The sequence below is a fragment of the Saccopteryx bilineata genome, chromosome 4 (genome assembly GCF_036850765.1).
Source record: "Saccopteryx bilineata isolate mSacBil1 chromosome 4, mSacBil1_pri_phased_curated, whole genome shotgun sequence".
In the NCBI taxonomy this organism is placed as follows: Eukaryota; Metazoa; Chordata; class Mammalia; order Chiroptera; family Emballonuridae; genus Saccopteryx; species Saccopteryx bilineata.
Genome location: NC_089493.1, coordinates 149,881,719 through 149,892,940, shown reverse-complemented (window position 1 = coordinate 149,892,940; position 11,222 = coordinate 149,881,719). Strand labels below are relative to the sequence as shown.

The following is an 11,222-nucleotide window of genomic DNA, read 5'->3' as shown; positions in this document are numbered from 1 at the left end:
TTAATGATAAATGGATGACTTTATCAAGAGCATATAAAAATTCTAGTAAATGCCAACTTCCAACTATAAACTAGATTCCATCCCAATTAACCTATTCTAGGGCAACATTTAAACAATTATTACCTCTCCAGTAGCACCAATTTTTCTTCTTTACTTGAATTTTTACATTAGTATATAAAAATCTGTCATTCGTACTGTTAAAAAATTATTCTCTTGACCCAAGATCCTCCTTCAGCTAATTCACAACTCCTGTTTTCCTTTATATAAAATTTTATTAAATGTTATTTATACTTGTTCTTTCTAAACTTTTTCAATTTATGTATAGTTGACATATATTATTTGTTATTTTCAAATGTATAATATGATTTGACATTTAAATACCATACAATGTGATCACCCCTATAATTCTAGTAACCATCTGTCACTGTGCAAACTTAGCACAATATTATCGACTTTGTTCCCCTTCACCTTTGTCACCCACGCCCCATTCCTACCCCTCTGGCAACCATCCCTTTGGTCTGTTTCACGAGTCTGTTTTTGTTTTGTTTGTTGGTTTGTTTGTTTTATTTTAGATTACATATATAAGTGAAGCCACACAGTATTTGTCTTTCTTTGTCTGACTTATTTCACTTAGCATAAAAATATGGTATTTATATATCACAAAGTAGGCATCAATGCCTTAACCATATGTGTATTGTCAGGCCCAATGGACTCTTCCACCCTTGCCAAGGAGAGTGCTGAGCTTCTCTCCTCATACAACACTCTTCAATTCTTTTTTTTTTAACCTTCTTGATAGATCAGAAAATTTGTTGAATGAAAACAGTTCCAGCTCATAGATTCTATGCTGTAGTTCTCTTTTTCCCATTTTGACCCAATCTGCTTGGTCCTGCACTTTCTTCCATTTTGGCAAGATGTTCCTGAGGCAGGAAGACTTACCACAGGCTTTTCCTGAGTGTGGCCCAAGTATCAGGAAATAGACATCAGTTTCCAGTAAAAGCCCTGAAGCAGATGGGGGTCTTCCACTTATCACACCCGGCTATTCTGAAGTCTGTCTCAAGAGAGATGTTAACAGTCCACTCAACCAAGTGAAAAATTCAGGGGCCATACTGTTTAACAGTCTTTACTATGCTCCCAGATGCCCAGTTTTGTCACCCAGTCAAAGGCCCACCACATCTCTCTTTACCTGTATGCCTTCCAGCTGATCCTGGCTGCCCTGTGGTCCAGGAAGAAGGAGCCTAGCTTAGTCCGTAAGCTTTATCACTACTTTTTACACGTTCCGAGCCATCTGGGCTTAGAGATGCAACGTCAGAATTCCAGTCACTCTTACATCTACTTCCATCAGACTTTTGCCTAACAACTCTACTAAAACTATTTTGTCAAAGTCACCAATGATCCTCATTAAATCTAATAGTCAATTCTCAGGCCTTACTGACTTCTTCTAACAATAGGACTTGACAGAAGTGATCACACCCTTTTCCTTTATAAGCTTTCTTTTCTTGACTTTCAAGAGTCCATACTCTCTTGATTTTGTTCCTGCCTCCTTCTCAGTCTTGTTTCCTTTTCTGGTTTGTTCCTGGCTTTGTAATATTAGAGTACTCTAGGAGTCAGGCCTTAGTCCTCTTCTCTTTCACATCTACACTCCTTTCCTTACCGAGTCTTGCAGTTTTAAATGCCATATATATGTTTGCTAGTAACTTGTAAATCTATATCTCTAACCTAAATTTCTCACTTGTTCCAGGGACTTATATACAGTATTTACCTATTCCTCATCTCTAACCAGATGTTTAATGAGAATCTCAAACTTAACATGTAAAAACCTAAAAAACATATTCTCTCTCCCAGTCTTTTCTGTGTTAGTAGTGACACCTCTGTTCTTTCTAATGCTTTCCTCAAAACATTGATGTCTTCCTTTACATCATTCTTTCTGTTACATGTTACTGCCAATCTGGCAGCAAATTCTTTCAGGTCTACTTCCAAAATATATCTAGAAGCCAACCATATCCTCCAATCTCCACTGCTAACACTTTGTCTAAGTCACAATTCTCTCTCACCTAGATTATTGCAATAGCTTCTAACTGATCTCACTGAATTCACCCATAACTCCTTTCCATCTAGTTTTGACATCAGCAACCAAAATGATTTTTTAAATATCTAATTTATTTTACTTTTATTTTCTCAGAACTTACCACTAGATCCCCATATTACTTAGAATAAAGCCAGTAAGTCACTTTTACTTTAAAAATCTCTACTTTGGGCTCTGCTTCTAGGGCAAAAAAAGAAAGAAAGAAAGAAATAAGGTAAGCCAGATAATAACTGTAAGGTACTAAAAGAAAAAAAAAACTGTCAATATTATATACCAACTATAAAAACTGTAGAATTATATACCAGCATAAGGAGATACTAAATTTAAGAGAGGGTGATATCAGTCTGCATTATACCAGCATAAGACATTTCTCATTTTGTCACACCCGTTAACAAAAGTTCAGCTGAGGGAGCTGTGTGATCTAGCTCCATACATCATGTGACCCAGGAAAGTCTCACCCACCTTTACCTGTGGGCAGACAGACCTGGGTCCTGGCTATGGACCCTGTAGTAGCCCATGAACTGCCTCTTCTTGGTCATAATCTGAGAGCTCTTGGTAAATACTGACTTAAGACAATTATTCATGGAGCAAAGAACCTTTGTCCAGGTTTAGAAAAAATTTTCCACCCCAACTGGAGGGAAAAAAAAGTTAGAATGAACTAGAGAGGGAAGAAGAACAGAATGAATTTACCTCCATGACCCCTCACCAAATTGACACAGTATAGTTGATTTCTCTCATAGGTAAAGGGGAGAGCATAGGAGTGAGCACCCTATTTCCCCAGCTGTGCCTGCCAAATGGGCTCCCTTTTCTTTTGCCCCACCCAGATATTTAATCAGAAGCCCTATAATTGGGAAAGTGGAAAGAGGTCAAAGGAGTGGCAAATAGAATATTTGGAGGACATTAAAGGGGTATAGATCCTAATTGCCTTGAGGATTACTACAAAGCGCTTGCCCACAAGCTGCTGGGAGCGCCTCACCACAGATCAACTCCAATTGGTTCATGGGCACACACAGGGCTCTGCACACCTCACCGCCCCTCCCCCACATGGTGGCCAGCTCTGTATGTGCTCCTGACAGTGGTGTGAACAGGTTGTGGCAAACTGCCGATGAGCACACACAGAAATCTGGCTGAATCTGAAGTCCAGGGAGAAATCTCACACTTGAGTTTTAGGGTCACGTGTGGGAAAACAAAGGAAAGGCTGTGAGCAGGGTTCCTCTACATTGTGGGATCCAGAGAATGCCTACGAGTTTTAAAATTCTGCCACAAGAGGGAGCAAGAAGTATGGGCACGTGTGCTTATCCGTCTGAGAGAGCCTCAAAAATCTTGCAGGGCTAATGGAAGGAGTTCTCTCCCAAGTGCAGTTGGAAAGGTGCAGGTGACTGAGAACACATCTATGCGAAACTTCAGGGTAACATGGCACCACCAAAGAATCACAACAATTTTCTGGTAACTGAACCCAAAGACAAGGAGCTTTATAATTTACATGACAAGAATTCAAAACAGCTGTTTTAAGGAAACTCAATGAGCTACAAGAGAGCACAGAAAGACAATTCAATAGGAAATCAGGAAAACAATACATGAACCAAATGAGAAGTTTAACAAAGATATAGAAATTATAAAAAAGAACCCAGCAGAGATTGTGGAGCTGAAGTTTTCTCAAACTGTTCCAAAAAATTGAACAGGAGAGAATACTTTCAAGCTCATTTTATGAGGCTAGCACTATGCTGATACCAAATCAGATAAGGACAGTACAAAAAAGAACACTAAATTCTAATGTCCCTGATAAATATAGATACACAAATTCTTAACAAAATATTAGGAAACCAAATTCAACAATACATTGAAAGGATTATGCACCATAATCAAGCAGGATTAATTCCAAAGATGCAAAGATGTTTCAACATATGCAAATAAAAGTGATATATCACATTTATAGAATGGAATATAAAAATTTTGTAATTATCTTAATGTATACAGAAAAAGCATTTCACAAAAACACTACATTCTTTCATGATTAAAATATCACTCAACAAATTGCCTATAAAAGGAATATAACCCAACATAATAAGGGCCATATATGAAAAGCTTACAATTAACATTATATGCAATGGTGAAAGGCTGAAAGCTTTCCTTCTAGGATCAGAAACAAGACAAAGCTGCCCACACCCACCACTTTGCATTCTGGCTAATAATGGAAATCCCAGCCAGAGCATCAGGGATAGAAAACAAAATAAAAAGTATTGAAATTGGATATAAAGATGTAAAATTGTCTTTATTTGCTGTTGATATAATGTTTATTTTATATAAAAAATCCTAAAAACTCCACCAAAAACTGTTAGAATTAATTAACAAGTTCAGTAAAGTTGCATGATACAAAATCATCCTAAAGAAATCATTGCATTTCTATACTTTAACAATAAAATATCTGAAAAGATTTTTTTTGCCTCTCTTTCCCTTTTCTCTGCTTCTGAGATTCCAAGTACATATGTATTGATATGTGTGATGTACCATAGGTGTTCGAAGCTGTTCTTTTTTTCTTCAGATTACATAATTTCTATTACTATATCTTCAAGTTTAGTTTCTTATATCCACTATCTCTAATTTACCATTGAGACTAGCTAATGACTATTTTATTTTGGTAATTATAATTTTTTTATTTAGAAAATTAAATTTAACATTTTGGTTATTATAATTTTTTATTTTAACATTTCCATTTGGTTCTCTTTTTATAGCCTCAATTTCTTTATTGAGATTCCGTATCTTCAAGTCATATCATATTTTCCTTTAAAGTTATTTATGCATAGTGTAAAGCTAGTAGCCACGGCCACCATCACAGCCGCCTGGCCCATGGAGGTTCGCATTAGATTCAGACAGACGGTAATGAAACAATGGAGCCAATAACTGGTGGGCCATTAGCTTTAATCCTAGCTTGCACCCGCCGGGTAAGCAATACACATAGTAGGAAAACATTTCCCTTTCCATTCAGGGCTCCCAAAGCCACTGACTTATCCGAGTTTCCTAGAATCAAAGGTTTGTACCTCACCAGCCTTATTCACCTCTGTTTCCGGTCTCCTTCTCTCTGCACAAACTGGCTTCTTCCTCAGCATTCCACCATCTTGGCTGCCTTGCCTCTCCTTTCCTCCACGTGGCCTTTATCTGCTCTCCTACAGCATGGGCTTCTCCTAGAATGTAATCACTCTTCCCCGGAACAACGTGATCTCTCTTCCTTTTAAAATCTTTTGGCGTGAAAGCCCTCCCCCAACATACATCAATACAATCACACCCATCCCAAGCAAGAAGGGCAACTAATATCATCACTTGGGTGACAGGCTTCCACGTGGGCAGTGCCATCTTTAACAAAGTGGGCATAATACATTTTATCTGCCCAACACATAGTTTCATTTAATTCTTTTAGCCTATTTATAAGAGCAGCTTTGAAGTCTTTGCTGCTAAATTCTACATCGGAGTCAGTTTCTATTGATTATTTTTCCCCTCTGACTATGATCATATTTCCCGTTTCATTGCATGTCCAGTAATTTTTATGTTAGAAATTAGACATTTTATAGAAAATATTGTAGCAACCCTGGATTCTGATATATTGTTTAATATATTGCCTAGATTTAATGTCTCTCCTCTGCAATGTGTAACTGCTAATGTCTCTGCTCATTTTTTGTGATGTTTTCTTTTTTTACCCTTTGTTGATTATTTTATTCTGACTTTCTGGTAGTCACACATTTGTGCATACTTAGTGGTTAGCCAAAAATTGGCCACAGGTTGTGTCCAAACTCTCCTGGCCTGTAAAGCTCCTACTCTCTGTCAGTGGGGCTGGGAGTGGCTTGGACACTTCAGGCATTTCCAAGTCTGCTTCACTTTTCCTTTCCATAGACTCTTTGAGTTTCATGAACACAGTCACAGCATCTCAGTCAGCCTGGGATGTATAGACAGTTTGTCTAATACTTCTTTGGTGCTCTCATTTCCAGTATCTCTATATATTTTTGGCTGACCAGACCACACCTTAGTCTAGCAGAGCTATGGATTTTTCCTATTTGCTTCTTACCAAGTTTGCTACTTACACTAACAATAACTTTGGGCATGAATTTTTGCTCTCTGTCCCCAATCAAACCAGTCCCCTCTGACTGTGAAGCTGCTGGAATTCATAGCTAGCTCTATTGTAGAAAAACTACAATTCTCATCCAACTGAGCTTCAGGGGATGGGAACAGCCCCAGGCTGCAAACTCCCACTGTTCTTACTCAGAGAACTAGTAGTATTTTGTGAATACAAGCTTCTTAATTTGTTGTTTGCCTTTCCAGAGCCCTAAGTGATTGTTATTATTATTATAATAATTATTATTATTATTATATTTTGACATTTTTGGACAGAAAGGTTTCTAATCTTTTCACTCACAGTAGTTGGAAAAAAATTTTTTTACTACAACTTTTGGTTAAATCAATATTCGGCATATATGTACTGTAAATACATAAATGATTTTTATCTCTGAAGTAGATAGTAAACTATGCTTATTTTATTGTTCACTTTCGTTTTTCCTGAAGTTAAAAATAGTTCATTATTTCTTAAAATTTTATTTATTGATTTTAGAGAGGAAAAATAAGAGAGAGAGACAGGCAGACAGACAGAAACATCAATCTGTTCATGTATGTGCCCTGACCAGGGACTTAACCCGGTAACCTCTGAGCATGGGTACAATGGTCTAACCAACCAAGCTATTTATCCAGGAAAAAATTGTTCATTATTTTATATATCTAGATTAAATCTTTCCAGGCCATCATCTCAATGGAGTTTTATTATGATCAAACATATTGGATAAACTATCACTTTTTTCTCTGGAGATACCCTTATTAGTCTTTCATTCTTCCATGACAGTCTTGACTATTTTTCTTGGGTCTGTTATACATCCATTATTATTTCCTTTGTCTCATCCAAGAATTTCTTTTTTTTCTTTTAACGGTGTTGGGGGCATTGTTTTCTGGGTAAAACTTGTCTTGGAGGCCATGTGAAATAGTGACCTAAAACATGAATTCTGGAGTTAGACACCCTGAGTTCAGATTTCAGCTCTGTATTATTAGAAGTGCCACCTTGGAGATACTGTCTAACTATACCTCAATATTCCTACCTGTAAAATGGTGGTAAAAAGAACATACTACCTCATTCAGTTGTCCAGAAGATCAAATAAGCAAACATAAATGTCAACTACTATCATCTTGGTGGAGCAGGTTTGGGTAGAGCATGTGGAGTTTTTGAAAAATGTGTAGAAGTATAATTTCTCAGACTTTAAATAGCTAATAATTCTACTAACACTTATTTATCTGGTTTGGCATAGAATTTTAGGATGAAAATTATTTGTCCTCAGAATGTTAAAGTCATGATACCTCCCAGCATTACTGTTGCTAAGTCTGATGATATTCTAATTGCCATTCCTTTGTGTTATTTTGGGATTTGGGGGAAAGATTTTTAAATATTTTAGTCTTACTATTTTGAAATTTTAACTGATGTGCCTTGGAGTATTCTTATTGGTGATACTTAGTTTTCCTTTGTCACATATCAGTGAAGTACAAAAATTCAAAGAAGATATGACTTGATGATTGAAGAGCAGAAAGACTTTATTATGTGATCTCAAAGTATCAATATAGATCTTTTCATTGAGGCTGATCAATCAATGTCAGAATAGTTAGCTTAGCTAAGGTATGCTAGGATAGCTGCAGTAATAAGTAAAATTTTTAAAATCTTAATGGCGTAACACAATAAATATTTACCAAGTCTACTATATGATCAGTGATGTTAGGTGATGAGGTTGGTTCTGGGTATAAAATTACTCCAAATCATCTTATGACACCACTATTTCATTATAATATTTCAAGTGTTTGTCACAGCAGGAAAAAAAGAAAGCATGGAAAAGTTTGAATTGGCTCTTAAATGTTTCCACCCAGAAGAACCAGCAATAGTTAAAAGCTACACTAATGTTTACCACACTGACTGAGTCACTCCCTTAACAGTTTTATTCTTGGTTTCCTCATTCCTCCATAGCAGATTATTCAGAAACTAAACATCCACTTACATACTTACATAAGTATTGGGAAGTAAGTTGCTTCCTTTTTTCTGTCTAAATTAAAGAGAACTCAAGTAAAGCCTGATGTAAACAAACAAAAAGGTGTTCCTCTACCTACTAAACTTCCTGCAGAAGTTAGGAAGCAACACAAAGCCTTCGTTCTCTTTTTTTTTCCATTATCTGGTGTCTTCCTAAAGCCACTCTTGATCTTATCATAGCAACAATTAAGAGATGAAACCAGGGGGAAATAAAGGTGCAACAAAAAAACTGGCACTCTGTCCTCCACCCTCTGTGTGTGTGCCCACTGGTGTGCCTTGTATCCTCCAGGGCCTGGACTAATTATATTGTTGGATAGACTTTTTATGAAGTCAGAAAAAGATGACCATAAGAGGCACTGTTAATAATTGCAAGGAATAAGTAATTTTATTATATTAGCAATTGATATAAAAATACACTTATTAAAAACCAATCAAGGGTGATGTCAGAGAAATGGCGCCATAAGGAGTGATACTGATAAATCTCCCCCCAAATTCAACAAGATCTTCAATCAGAGACAGAAAAATCTATCCTTGGAGCCTCCAGCAGTTCCACACTAAATGCAGAGACAGAGGCAGCAGCAACCCCATAGCTGGATCATCAGGCTGCTAATTCAGGAAGGAAAGACTAGGAGAGAGGCTCCAGGAAAACGAACTCTCTCATTGTCAGAGCCTGCAAATGCTAATGAGCCTCGACTGCCAACGAGACCGAAACCCAATATATGACATCGCCATAGAGACTTATCAACTGCAAACCTCTACCTAAACATGCCACAGGGGCAGCACCCAGGGTACAGAGTTACCAACCAGGAAGAGGGAAAGAAAAGGAAGAGCAAGAAGATAACCTCTCAAAATCAAGAATAATTCACAGACTTTATAACCTATCCCATTTTATTATATTTGTTTGTTTGTTTCTCTTATCTTCTTGTCTTGATTATTTTCTTCCTTTTCCAATTTGGTCATTTAATTCTCTGCCGGTCTTACTCTCTCCTCTCCTTGAAGTACACTACTCATAAGTGTTACATCTCTCATTAGCTTTCCTTTCTTCTCCCTTTTTCTCTATGAGGGTTGCACTACAAAAACCTTCACTCTCCCTCTCTCTCCTTTTGTTCTTTTTTCTTCTTTTTGTGTTTTCCTCTTTCTTTTTTTCTCCCTCTATATTCATTTCTTCTTTCCTCCTTTACTTTTCCTGTCATTCAATCTTCAATCATGAACAAATTATTTTATGTGAGACTCAAATTTTTCATTGTGGCACTTTAGGGGTTATTTACTTTGCTTTTTTAACTCACTAGCAGTGCTCCCAACCCTAGCTCTCCATTTTATCTAGTTTTTGCTCCACTAAATACAATAGTAATTTTTTAAATTTTTTTTCATTTTTCCTGTTTCCCTCTTATTTCTTTCATTATATCTCTTCTTAGTTAATCATCACCTAAAAGCAAATCATTTTATTCTTGATCCAATTTTTTTCCTTTTTTGAATTTTGTGGGTCCATATCCCCCTTTTTTTTGTCCCTTTATCACTTCTCCCCAACTCAGGCCCTCCATTATAGGTAGTTTTTGTTCTATTTAGCACAATATAATTCACAGTTCACCAGAAGATTTTCTCAAGAAGGAGGAAAGAGAAGAGGAGTGAAAAAAACCACAAGAAATAATAATTTTTTTATTTTTTAACTTTTTATTTTTTTAACTTTTTGTTCTTTATTAGTTCTCATTAGTACTATCAACAAAACCACCCTCAGATGCCATTAAGAAAAAAAAATCGAATATCATGGATACCAAAGACAGAGAGGTAGCACAGATAAATGAGGAAAAATCTTTGGAGAAAAAATTTAATATATTGGAAATCTTGGAGCTAAAAATTTAAAATAGAAATCCTAAGAATACTCAGAGATATACAAGAAAACACAGAAAGGCAATATAGGGAGCTCAGAAAACAACTCAATGAACACAAAGAATATATTACTAAGGAAATTGAAACTATAAAAACAAATTAAACAGAGATAAAAACTCAATTCACGAGTTGCAAAATGAGGTAACAAGCTTAGCTAATAGAACAGGCCAGATAGAAGGTAGGATTAGTGAAATAGAAGACAAGCAACTTGAGGCACAACAGAGAGAAGAAGAAAGAGATTCAAAAATTTTAAAAAATGAGAAAGCCCTATAGGAATTGTCTGACTCCATCAAAAAGAATAACATAAGAATAATAGGTATATCAAAGGGAGAAGAGAGAGAAAATGGAATGGAGAACATACTCAAATAATAGATGAGAACTTCCCAAGCTTGTGGAAAGAACTAAAGCCTGAAATTCAATAAGCAAACAGAACTCCGAGTTTTCTTAACCCCAACAAACCTACTCCAAGGCACATCATAATGAAACTGGCACAAACCAATGACAAAGAAAAAATTCTCAAGGCAGCCAATGAAAAGAAGAATACAATATATAAAGGAAGGCCCATTAGATTATCATCTGATTTCTCAGCAGAAACTCTACAAGCTAGAAGAGAGTGGACCCCAATATTCAAAGTCCTGAAAGAGAGAAACTTTCAGCCAAGAATACTATACCCATCAAAGTTATCCTTTAAATACAAAGGAGAAATAAAAACATTCACAGGTACAGAAAAGATGAGGGAATTTGTCATCAGAAAAACCCCCACTTCAGGCATTACTAAAGGGGGTTTTCCAATCAGATAAAAAGAATAAAACAAAACAAAACTACAAGTAAAAGCTCCACCAAGAAAACAATAAAACCAAATTTAAACTGTGACAACAAAAACAAACAAACAAAAAAGGGGAGAGGATGGAAATTAACAGTAGCAAAGGATGGTGGAGTACAGAAGTACTCACAAGATAGTGCATTACAATGAACAGGGTAGGAACTCTTTTCATTACTTAATGGTAATCACCATTGAAAAAAAAAACCACAGAAGCACATGATTTAAAAAAGATAGCAACAGAAGAAAGAAGTATGGACTACAACCAAAAAAACCCAAACAAAGGATAGAAAAACAAAAGAGAAGAATCAAACAAGACACAAAACTGA

General features: G+C 36.2%; 1 non-coding gene across 1 annotated transcript; it reads right to left on the bottom strand.

The window, feature by feature from the left end:
• Positions 1–635: 635 nt before the first annotated feature.
• LOC136336719 (U6atac minor spliceosomal RNA) lies at positions 636–762 on the bottom strand. The gene has a single exon (XR_010731545.1). It is a non-coding gene; the product is annotated as a U6atac minor spliceosomal RNA (small nuclear RNA).
• Between the last annotated feature and the right edge of the window lie 10,460 nt (positions 763–11,222).